Below are 13,656 nucleotides of genomic sequence, written 5' to 3'. Positions count from 1 at the left end.
ATAGCTGATTCACTTTGTTGTCCAACAGGAACTAGCACAACATTGTAAAGCAATTATAATCCAATTAAGATGTAATAAATAAATAAATTTCCAGGCATAATAAAAAAATGCCTTTAGTTTTCAAAACTGTGTCAAATACCTTTAAAAACACTTCTCCTTTTATTTTAAATTTTGTTTTGTTAGTTTATGAGTGTTTCTCCTAAAGAGATGCCTGATGATTATAAAGATTTATGGGCATAAGTATAAGATTTTGTGAAAGTGTCCCAGAATCTCTCCTAAATAAAATTGCTACCATTCTTGATTTCTAAGCGAGGTTAGCATTTGATGTATATGGGTCAACCCTAAAAAAGGAATTATTTCTTTTACTGTAAATATTCATTTAGAAATGCAAAAAACAATTGGGAAAATGAACTCATGCATAAATTATTTCAGTAGATAAATTAAAAATTATTTTCACCCACAATACACAGTCAAATGAATACAAAGGAATTTTTTTTCACCTTGATGAACGAAAGCAATAGAATTTGTAAAAATATTCTCCTGTAGTTAATAAATAATAGTTTCATGGATAGTCTGTTTTAAGCCAATTAGGGGAAAAAAGGATGAAATTAAACAGTCATTTATAGAGATGTCCATGGAAAATACACATGACTTTGAATGACCCTAAGTAAAAGTGTTGTGATTATATAAACCTAAATGGGTATTTTCATATATAAGCAAAACTTCAGTCCATAGCTATTATTTTATTACACTTTTCTATGTGTTTTGAGCTGTCCGTGTTTCTTTTCAGCCTATCTTCTGTAGCTGGTCTTGGGTTTTTTGCCTAGACTCCTTTCCTTCTATTGAATAATCTGCTCCTTTACTTTTAGAGAGCTATTCCGTTCCCATTACTCATTTTACTTACGGTCTTGAAAAAAAACTGTTATCTTCATGCATGACACTGACCTACCTGGAAAGAATAAATCATCTAAGTGTAAGCATGCAAACCAAACGAGCCCATCATCATCCTTTCTTGGAATTTTTGACACAAAGAAAACTATTTTCCCAAAGGAGATGTTGGAAACCGGAAAATCCCAAGATTCTGACAACTATTGTTCTGACACTTCGGAGAAAGCAGATTTGATATTATAGTGGTCGGTGCAACAAGGTTCCCTTCATAAGGAGGAACTTGATCATTAGTTCTCCTGAGGTATAAATACATTGTAAGTCTTTGTGAATGTGTGTTTTGTCATGTCGAATGAACCCTATAACACAATGGGTAAAGATAGGACCTACCAATCTGATGTTCCCTTTTGTTGCTTTGTATACAGGGACCTGCTGTATAGGAGGAAGCCTATGAGTGATTTCTCAGATTTTCTGAGCTGACCAGGTCTCCTCAGGGTCAGTGAACTTACTGGCCAGCCAGGGGTCCTTGGAGCTCTTCCAAGTCCTCTGGCCAGTATTTACTCAGAGAAATGAAGGGCTAAAGATGCTGTACAAAGCTTCATTTCTGCACCTTGTCTTTGAAGCCATACAAACCATTTGTTTACCTATTCTAATATTTCTGTGGAACTGATAAATTTGCATAAAAGTAACACCTTTCTTTTGCAGAGAATAAAATTGATATCAAAGAGAGGCAAAGATGAGGGCTTCCCTGGTGGCGCAGTGGTTGAGAGTCCGCCTGCCGATGCAGGGGACACGGGTTCGTGCCCCGGTCCGGGAAGATCCCGCATACTGTGGAGCAGCTGGGCCCGTGAGCCGTGGCCGCTGAGCCTGTGCGTCCGGAGCCTGTGCTCCACAATGGGAGAGGCCTGCGTACCATAAAAAAAAAAAAAAAAAAGAGGCAAAGATGAGAGATGGAGAGCCCTGACCAGGCTCACACCACTGTTACAGTGTCTTCAGTTGCTACGTTTTTTGCCCCCATCTTTCCTACACTTGAGTGTACTTTCTACACTTTCCTTTCAGTGAAAAGCACTAGTATATTTCCAGTTAATTTCTCTCTCTCTCTTTTTATATATATATATATTTTTTTGGCTTAGATTGAGTTGTGTATCTTTAAAAATCTAATCCTGAGTGATAGAGAAACTGTCAAGAGAACTGGTACATTACAGGTGACAAAATGGGGACGTAAGAGTAGGTGCTGAGGTATCAGACATTCAGGATTGGTGAAAGAGCTATTTGGACCATGCAAAAGCAATATCATCAAACTATAACATTCTGGTCCTTGAAACTCCAGGCATGTATTCACACATACACAAAAAGCCATTTAGGTGACTCTGCAAAAATATATCAGCTATGTGTTGGTTACTTCTTAATTAAAGTGCTGCTAAAGTAGAACACACTTGAGCCCAAGCCTGTCCATCCCAAGAAAAATCAGGGACTGCAGTTCAACCTGATGAAACCCATAGTCAACTAAGAAACTGGATAAAGAGATTACTTAGAAAATGATACATATATGTGTCTTCAATATTTTGTTTTAAACTAAATGTACAGTTTTGAGCACAAGTCGATTGATAAGATTTCTGCATCAATTTTTTTTTTTACATCTACCAAATCCAATATGTATCATTTAAAATTTCTAGTTTCTTTAAAGTGGAATATAGATTTAAATATGCTATTAATCTGCATTCAGATGGCTTTTAGATATTTATAATTTTTACTTTACTATTTTAGTTAATTTATATACACACAATTCAAGGGTATTTTTTTTGTGTGTGACTAGTTTTATCAAACTTTCCCAAGCATTTTATTTAGTTTTCACAGAAATAACAAACCTCATTTCTTTTTACACTCATGTATCTAATTTGGTGTACATATAGAAATTAATTATTTATGGTGGTAGCAAATGAACTGACAAAAACAGGCTGGGGAAGCAAAAGCAACAGGCTCTTAATTGCATACCTCAGCTGCTGGGAGCAGAGGTGCTCAGATGTTCAGGAATGTGGCCCCCGGGGGAACTCAACAAGCTGGGGGGCAGAGGTCATAAAGTTTTACAGGGAAAATAGAGTGAGGGATGTATTCTTTTGCTAAGGCTGCCATAACAAAGTACCACAAACTGAGTGACTTAAACAACAGAGGTTTTTTATCTCACAGTCCTAGAGGATAAAAGTCTGAAATCAAGGTGTCAGTTCCTTCTGAGGATCTCTCCCATGCCTCTCCCCTAGTGGGGGTAATGATGTGTCATCATTACAGCTTCTATTACATGATTTCAGTAAGAGATGCTTTTTTTGCCTGTGGCTAGTGATAGGGCTCTGAGCCTGATCACAAGCTGATCTAGTGATCATTGGTAAGTATGTTGGTGACTGTATAATTAAGTTGCACAATGAGAGGTGGGGCATTTGGGGATCAGGAAGAAAAAGAAAATCAGTGTGTATATTATTTAAACATGTGATATAGACTGGTTGCACCTGTCTCCTTATAATGCAGCAGAGCCAATCAGAGAACATCCCTGGGGAGTGTTTTTTATTGTTTGTTTTTTCTTTATTTTATTACTAGAGACAATGAGGATGTTATTTTTTAATGGGTCCTTACTAAAAGCCATTACTAGTCATGTATAACATCATCATGGGGGGAAGGCTGTTTGAGAGAATGAGGCAGACACACAGAGGGAAGAGAAGAAAAGCATCTCTGCTTCCAGTTCCAGATTTTTTTCAGAACCAATCCTAAAGCATAGCTGTTGGATCGTTCCTTCAACATTGTGAGCAGTCCAGGAATCCTTTCAACACATTTCCCTTTTTGTTTACTCTGGTTCAAAAATGTTCTTTTTTGTTTTTTCCCAAAAGTATCTTGATGTTTATACTTTCTTTTTAAGGCAATGGAATTTGCACAGTATTTCAGTGTATTTCAAATGATATTATATAGCATATATATATAAAATTATAGATTTTGTTAAAGTATCTTTATATTATTTGTGCACCTAAATATATTTATTTTCAAAATAGTCTTGTTTATTAGAAATAGTCTAAATGTTTATTAGAAAAGTAATACAGCAAATTTTAACAAATCTAAACAATATATAATTAGTATAATTATATCTTTATATTTCACTCCTATCCAATTCAGAAGATATTAAATTTTTTAGGATGATTATATATTCCCAGGTACTTTTTGTGCTCATTGGCATAAGATATCTTTCTTAACTTTTATTCTCTCTCTCTCTCTCTCTCTCATACACACACATATACACACACAATTTTTTTCCGACGCAAAGGATCACATTCTACATATTGTTCTGCACCCAGCTTTTATAAATAAACAATAGTTTTTAAAAAAATCTAAGTGAAAGCATGGAGGCTTATTTTACTTTTGCTAATCACTCCATTTTGTGCAAATACTCAGACATATTAAATTTATTTATTTATGCATATTTGTGATATTTCCAGGTTTGGTTTGATTTGGTTTGGTTTTTGCTGTTACAAATGTTAAAGGACATCACTGCACATAAATCTTCATTGATGTTAGCACTAGTGCAGGATAAATTTTCAGAAATAAAATTGTTATTCAAAAGTGTGTTCATTTATAAGTTCAAACTACCATTTGAAAGGTCAATTAAATTTACATTTCCATCAAAAGTGTATATGCTATCCCATTACTCTTATAAATCTCATGTGCTATTAAATATTTTCCTTTAAAAATCTAAAAGACAAAACTATTTTCTAATTAATGTTTCAATGTATATTTCCTAATCTTTAATGAGATTTGAATAATTTTGTATTTGTATTAACTGCTTTAATTTATCTTTTTCTGAAAATTATTTGTTAATGTTTTGGCCCATTTTCTATTAGGTTCTTAGAGACAGTAAATATAATTAACTCTTTAAGAAGTTTATGAAGAAGAAGAAATTTAAAAAGTAGTTAAATAGCATGTGTGATTGAAAAGACTTACTTATTTAGTTGGCCATATTCTTGTTTTTAATGGAAATATTTGAAGGTATCCAAAGACCAAGGAATAGCTACAAATATAGTACAGAGGGTAACTACAAAGGAGTTAGAAATAAAAATTGGTAGTAAAAGTTTCTGGCAAAAGTGAGAAAAAGTGAGATTCAAACATAAATTGAGATTATTATTTCTTAATCCTCTATCCCCAAAACAAAACTTCAGATAAAATTATCCACAAATGTCCAGAATGTCACTTTCTTTGAAATATAATATATGCCCTCTATATTGAAACCATTTAATATTAAATGTAATAAATCTTCACATTATGAAGACTCATTTAGACTTACCATAATCTGAAAGCATCTTAGTTTACCAACTTTTCTTGTATTTTGTGTTCTCCATCTTTGCATTTTCATTTTGTGGTAAAAGCATATCCTTAATTTGATTTTCAGAAAAGGTAGTACCTAGATAATGTACTTTCTGAAGGCTTGTGTGCCTCAATATATTTTTATATTTTAAAATCACAGTTGAATGATATTACATTGAATACAAAAATTTAGATAAAAATAAATTTAAAAACTTTTGCCATCTTGACCCACTATCTCACTATAGAGGTAAAAAGTATAGACAAAAAATCTGGTCTAAATTTTCTTTTACACATGAAGAAGCTGAGTTTCAAAGTGCTTAATTAATTATGCAAGGTAAAATAACTAGTAATTGGACCGTTGACACTGGAACTCATATGCTCTGTATTCTTGTATTAGTTTCCTAGGTCTGCCATAACAAAGTGCTGCAGTCTGGGTGGCTTAACAAAAAAGAATTTCTCACAGTTCTGAAGACTAGAAGTCCTAGATCAAGGCATTGGCAGGGTTTCTTCTAAGCATCTCTCCTTGGCTTGTAGATGGCTGTCTTCTCCTTGTGTCTACATGCTCTTTCCTCTGTAGGTTCCTTTTACCTTAATCTCCTAGTAAGGACAAACTCGGTGTTGGATTAAGGTTTACCCTAATGACCTCCTTCCAACTGAATTACTTCTTTAAAGACCCTATATGCAAATATAGTCACATATTGGGATACTAAGAGTTGGGACTTCAAAATATGAATTTGGGGGAAGGACAAAATTCAGCTTAGAACAATCCTCAATTCCTACAGTATCTCTATTAAATATACAGACTTTTACAGTGTTTAAAACAACCTATGGCTCAACTCCAGAACGTAATTATATCACTAAGCATACCAAAATGAATACATCTATCTCTAGGTATTTTAGAAATGATAAGACATGTACAACTCAAGCTCCTTGAGAAATCTTACTTAAATAAGTGTTATCTCTGATAAGTTGACCTTTTCTGCTGCCCAAAGCAAGTCATGTCCAGCGTTTATATTTTGCTTTCAAATGAATCATTTATCTTACCTGGAGACAGCTTACCTCTGACACAAAAGTTACCAACCTCAGCCTACCCTGTCAGTCATGCTGCTTAGAAAACTTAATCTCTTTAACAAACATGTCAGAGTAAAGTTTATCTTTAAACATAACATAACTGGATAACATCCTCATACATTTTTTCTCATTTTATGCCACTGTTTTCTACAATAAAACACTGCTCCCCAATATCTTACCTTAATATATGGTATTATATATATATATACATTAGCTGCTTTTTTAACATAGCAGATGATGCACATTTATTTTGTTTCAAATTTATAGCAAGAACAGCATGAACAAAACACATCTTCTAGAGTCTTGTTGGATGATAGATGGTTTCCAAAGTCTGGGAAGATTTCCAGGTGCATTTCAAGGAAGTTAGTTTCTCAGAGTTGTGGGTAAAGACTCTTTTCCCCTGAATAAATACCATTAACTACTGTCAATCTAATACTCAGTTTAAGAAAATAAACTAATCAGATAGAAAGTAACCATCACATCAGAAATTTTAGTAACTTTAAAGCTAATAAATTCTTCTATCAAAATGACCCAGCAATCCCACTACTGGGCATATACCCTGAGAAAACCATAATTCAAAAAGACTCATGTACCAAAATGTTCATTGCAGCTCTATTTACAATAACCAGGACATGGAAGCAACCTAAGTGTCCATCAACAGATGAATGGGTAAAGAAGATGTGATACATATATACAATGGAATATTACTCAGCCATAAAACGAAACAAAATTGAATTATTTGTAGTGAGATGGATGAACCTAGAGTCTGTCATACAGAGTGAAGTAAGTCAGAAAGAGAAAAAGAAATATCATATGCTAACACATATATATGGAATCTAAGAAAAAAAAATAAAAAGGTCATGAAGAACCTAGGGGCAAGACAGGAATAGAGACACAGACCTACTAGAGAATGGACTTGAGGATATGGGGAGGGTGAAGGGTAAGCTGTGACAAAGTGAGAGAGTGGCATGGACATATATACACTACCAAATGTAAAATAGATAGCTAGTGGGAAGCAGCTGCATAGCACAGGGAGATCAGCTTGGTGATTTGTGACCACCTAGAGGGGTGGGACAGGGAGGGTGGGAGGGAGGCAGATGCAAGAGGGAAGAGATATGGGAACATATGTATATGTATAACTGATTCACTTTGTTATAAAGCAGAAACTAGCACACCATTGTAAAGCAATTATATTCCAATAAAGATGTTAAAAAATAAAGAGTTTTTAATCACATTCCATTTTCAGCTAAGGATCAACATTAATGGAAAACTACTTCAAACACAACATTTTAATCAAATAGTGCCTGGAATAGGGAATAATTTCCAGAATTCTCTTGAGACAGAATTTTATTTTACAGATAAGAAAACAGATGAGTTAATTGATCTGTCCAACTTTAACAGTATAATGTATGAATGGGTTTCAACTTTCCTAACCTGTTACTAGTAGTCTTTGACGTGATCTACCACACTTTTTAAATGTATTTTTAAATTCATGTTAGTGAATATATATATAAAACTATGTTTAATATATAACTATATATAAAAACTAAATATATTATATATACTATATATGATATTTGAATCACCCAATCATGGTGGTATTGCCCCATTGAGTCCTAGAAGAAACTTCTGGAACCACTACTGGGGACACAGAATGCTGTTGCTATGGTAATGAATTATCAACGAAATTTTGCTTCTCTGTATCACTGAAATTAGATTAAATATCCCAGATGGTGTCTTTCAGGTAAGTGACTATGCTATAATGCTATACTACTTTGCTCATGCAAAACAGCAGTCTAGCATCTTTAGATTCCCTAAGAAGAAATGAGGACCAATTCTCATGAAAACTCAAACAATGTTATGGTCCCTAAATATAGAAAGTTGGTATAGTATATACTCAAATTAAATTTACCTCAGAGGCCTACTTTGAGGATAGCCTTTGATTATCTCACATACATACACCTACTACTTCTCGTATTTCTACTTCTCAAAGAAATGTCCTGCCTATCATAATCCAGCTGTGTTCTTTACATTACCAAAATCATATCACTTCTCTTGGAAGAGACAACCCGAATCTCACCAGTTACTGAATTCACTTCCAAATCTAAAATTTTGATTTATTAATTTGTTTCCTTGAACTCATTAAATCCTGTCTATTTTCTGTCATCTCTGAGCTAATTTAAAAAGTTAAATTTATATTCCATTTATATATATGAAATGTGTAACTTCAGCTAGTATGAGGACTGTAAACAGTATGTGTGCTTTGGTCCTGTATCACCCACTCCATGAACTTATTGTAAGAAACATAGCTACTTGAATCTTGCTGCTTACTGTGGTAGCTTGGTTGCATTGCCTATGTCCTCACTTCCATTTCTGAGGATTCTAATCATATGTAGGTCCTACAAACACATGGATGCACGGACTCTGTTTTGCAGCAGCTACACTATTTCCCTTTGATAGGCAGAATTGTTCACTCAAATCTTCACCATAACCCACCTTTTTTTGTTTGTTTGTTTTGTTTAGGAGAATTAGGAGCTTAAATTGACCAGGTTGCAATGCTAACTCTCAATTCAATAAAATCACTATTATTTACCAAGTAAAACTTTTTTCCTTTCACTTATGAAGATCCCAAGGGATTGAGCAGAGAAAAATTTTTCTAATGGGACAATAGATCTAATAGTGAGAAATAGTGTTCACTGATTCCAAGCACACATTGCACCCAATTTGATAGCATCCCAGTCTAGGTTTAACCATCCAGCTAGCTCTGCACCTGAAACATCTTGAGCCATCCCACTGTTTTGTATAGTGGGTCTACTCTACTTAATGAGATACATCATAGGACCAATGGGTAATGCCATGGATATCAGAACTTTCCTTATTATTTTATAAGAAAGTTTCCTGGCTAGTACCAAGATTGTGTGGTAGGTTCTGAGGATATTTTGTCTGAGATTGATGGGAGGAAGAAAGATAGAGTGAAGAATAGAGAAAGTTTTAAATATTCATATGTAGCAGGGAAATATTCAAAGAGAAGGAAATTATGAATTTTGGAAAGGGATATTCAGAAATGAAGCTGATGTTGATGGTTTACCAAATATACTTACATGAATATAAGACTAATGAAGATATAAAAGCTGTCTCAGTCAGTTGCTTGGTTCTAGCCACAGTTCCTTCAGTCCATCAGTCTGTTGCCAACAGCTGATTAGGTTCTCTGGTCTAACCTTAAACGTAAACATCAAGCTTTGATTAGGGGACATGTGTGTTTGCAAACAACACAAATATAATTGTCTTGATGAAATTGAAACTAAAAATTAGTATAAAATGAAGAAAATCTGCATCATTTAAGATAATAGATTAGATGTCTTTATTTAACATCTAACGTTTCTCTTTATCTCAAGAATACAGCAATACTATTAGGAGAAGCACAGCTAGCTTTTATCCTATCATGAATTACAGTGGTTTCCTAAGTCTTCTAATGGTTACCTTTAGAAATATGTAAGGAAATTGGCAATGAGATTTTCAGAAGAGTACAGGATAAGGTTACTTCCATTCAGTGGAAGGGGTTTTAGTGTTTCCAATTATGGCTATTTCCTGAAGACAATTTTTTTCCTGCCAACTACTTTTAGGAGATAAGAATATTTCATAATTAATTCTCAGTTGTTTCTTATTATGCTTCTAGTGATATATTTCTGTACACTAATGGGTTGGATATAGTGTTACAAAATAAATGTAATCCATATTTTCTATTTGTCAAAGAGTTTTTTTCAGCATGAAAAGTTTTGAGTTTCAAATGGGAAGTTATGTAAATTACATTCAAATAAATAATTGTTGTTTGGAAAGTTTCATGTCCTTAACTTTGTGCTGATTTCTCTAGAAGATACACATAAATATAAACAGTTTTTATTAAAGGCTTAGAGGGAATATAAACTCTTAGGTTGATGGAAAAATATATTGATAAAGTCATAATTCAAAGTACATTGTAAGAACCCGTGTATATCATGAAGGAAGTAATACTTGAATTACTTTTTAAAGAATGAATAGAGTTGATAGGTAAATATGTGAAGAAAGAAAGCCTTTTCAGATAGAAAAAAAGAAATGTATTTACCCAAGCAAAAATTCAGAGGATAGAAAATTTGAGTAACTACTAGTGAAATACTTTTACTCCAGTTTGTATAGATTGCATAAATGTTATTAAAGTTCAGTCATCTATAATTCTGGAAAGGTGTATGGTGCCAATACATGTAGGATTTTGAAAAATTAAGACTATGGAATATGGATCTAATGAAATAAGCAATGAAAGTGTTTAGAACTTTGCTTGAGGATGATTGATCTTACAACACTATAATCCATAGGATAAATTTAGCTGAAATGATAGTAAACATGAACTTAGCTGGTGGCCATGATTTCAGTAAGCCTAGCTCTATGTGAGGAAGCCTACAGGGTATTATATGTAGAGCTGGTGGGAAGAAAGTGATTGCAAACAAAACAAATCAAAGCAAAACAAAAACATATTGAAAGTAGAAAAGTATATATGTAATTGCTAAAAAGATTTAGGTAAGGAGTGAAGAATAATGCAAAGATGACTAAAGTTTTATATTTAGCTATTGGAAGATTCATTGTCCATTATCAAGAGTTGTTTGAAGGCATGATTTGAAGCCACATCTCAGAGACAGCCTAATGAATAGCATATAATTATCAGTGATTTCAGCCTAATAGTTTTGAATGACTATTGCAATATTTAATGACATTAATACACTGATGATGTATTGCCTGAATGACTTTGATGAAAATGTGAGTGATATTTGCCTATTAATCTTAAAATTGCAAAAGGGTCTACAGGAATTAAAATCACTTCTTGATATGATATGCTTTCAGGTGATTTTAAACTTCATTCTCCATGTTTATTTTCCAAATATAAGTTATACATTTACAGCACACATACATACACATACAATTATTTAGGAGACGAGGAGATGGCAAAACACAAAACATACACATTAAAAGGTTGCTTTGATATTACCTAATTCAAACCTGATAACATTTCCTACTAGTTTTGATTGAACAGCATCATACACCCCATGTTGTGTTTTTGTTGTTTTTCTTTGTTGTTGTTTTTCTATGTCTTAGATACTGAGTGCAATTATTCTCAGTGCCAAACACTTTTTAATTTGGGGTTCAGTTGGGTAATGTTCGAAAATGTATCATTTTCTATCCAGATTTTTCATAAGTTTATTTCATTTCAGACTGAAAGAAGATGGGAGATGATATTTCTCATTTTGTGCGATTAGAAGAAAATGTATGGCTCTGTCAAAACTGTGGGTGCATTACCTATGCCAATGATTTACAAACCCTTTCAGTATTCTAAGTGGTGGGCTTTTCAGTCTCTCATTAGCTGCTACTCCCAGCCCCCAGCTCCAAAACCCAGAGCAGCCCTTGTTTTTCTGAGTTAGAGGCTTTGGGGAAGGTGTGATTAAGAGATGGCTGTGGCATATGAAATCTACAAGAATCACTACGCATCGTTTGAATCTCTCTCTCTCTCTCTTTCTCTCTCCCCCTCTCTCTCTCTCTCTCTCTCTCTCTTTCTCAACGGCACAGATCAACTATTTCCTTCAATCCAAGTCTCACAGACATATTTAGCAAAACTATTCCAAGCTTTTAGCATATGGAGGCTTAGATCAGATTTTTTTTTTAATGTGTATTTTGTTGACTTTTAAATAGGAATTAGGGAATGTTTGGTGCCAGGAAGTACCCATGCCCTCAGTTTGCCTTCCTGTTAGGATAATTGAGGTAGGGAGGGAACACATTCTCACAGAGAACGATGTTGATTTTCATAGCACTGTCTTTTCCTGAGCTTAAACCTATTATTTTGACTTTCCCTAGCTTCTCCAACAAACAAAACCACAAATTTCAGTAGCTTAACAATAAATTTTATTTCTCATGTATGTAAAATCTAAAATTTTATTTCTTACTGGGAGCTAATCTCTTGGAAGTGATGATTTAAATACTCAGTTCCTTGCATATTTGGGGGCTGCTGTCTTCAACACATAGTTTCCAAAATACATTTGTTTCCTAAGGCTGCCATAACAGATTACCACACACTGGATGGCTTTAAGACAGAATGAATTTATTCCCTCACAGTTCTGGGAGCCAGAAGTCTGAAATCAAGGTGTTGGCAAGGCTATGCTTTTTCTCTGAAAATTCTAAGGAAGGATCCTTCCTTGTTTCTTCCTAGCTTTAGGTGGTTACTAGCAATCTTAGGTGTTCTTTGTCTGTAAGTATATGACTCCAATCTCTGCCTCTTTCATTACATGGTATTCTGCCTGTATATCTCTGTGTCCAAATTCTTCTCTTCTTATAAGGATCATAGTCCTTATATAAAGACACAAGTTCTACTAGATTAATGGACCACTCATGTCCACAAGGACCTCATCTTAACGTGATTACATCTGCAAAGCCCTTATTTCCAAATAAGGTCATGTTAACATGTTGAGGATAGACATAAATTTTGAGGTATGTTATTCAATTCAGTACAGAAGGGCACAGGGCTTCTCTAAATTAATACAGAAGAGGGTAGATAGAATGGAGGATGAGACCTCAGAGATTTCTACATGGAGTAGACCTACAATTAGTGTGAACACCTGCTGTTCCAGAACATAATGACAAGGGTACACCCATGCCTATGGAGACTGGAACTTATAGCATCAGTGTATAGCTAGGCAGCAAAAGAAACAGGTTTGTGAGCAGTAGTCAATGTGTATCATACTTAGTTCCCCCTTTTTTAAAAAAAAATTAAAGGTAAGCTAAAATGAAACACATCTGAGAATAAGAACAAAAAATATCCTTCGTTGTTTTGTTTTATTTTTGTGTCCATTTTATCAGAAAAAAAGATAATATTGTTAGAACCTTTCTGCTCACAAGATCAGACTAAATCCCATTTCATTTCTTGAAAAAAAAAAAACTGTAGAAAGAAGAGTAATCAATCAACTAATATGTCTTCTATGGTCAAAAAAATAACAAATGTATTATATTTTTCTCAGATGTTTTCTCAGGGGCTCTCACTGTTGCGGCCTCTCCCATTGCAGAGCACAGGCTCCGGACGCGCAGGCTCAGCAGCCACGGCTCACGGGCCCAGCCGCGGAGCGGCATGTGGGATCTTCCTGGACCGGGGCACAAACCCGTGTTCCCTGCATCGTCAGGCAGACTCTCAACCACTGCGCCACCAGGGAATCCCTCATATGTTTTCTTAATAAACAAAATGCTATAGATAAATTTAAATGCTCTAGAGTTTCTTCTTTAGACCCCTTACCTCCTCCTCTAGAAATAGCTATTATTGTGTAAGTGATATATATTATCAGTTTTACTTTC

This window comes from Aethalodelphis obliquidens, unplaced genomic scaffold (genome assembly GCF_003676395.1).
Source record: "Aethalodelphis obliquidens isolate GAN/ISIS:26980383/991018 unplaced genomic scaffold, ASM367639v1 scaffold29, whole genome shotgun sequence".
Lineage (NCBI taxonomy): Eukaryota > Metazoa > Chordata > Mammalia > Artiodactyla > Delphinidae > Aethalodelphis > Aethalodelphis obliquidens.
Note: the sequence above shows the minus strand (reverse complement) of the source record.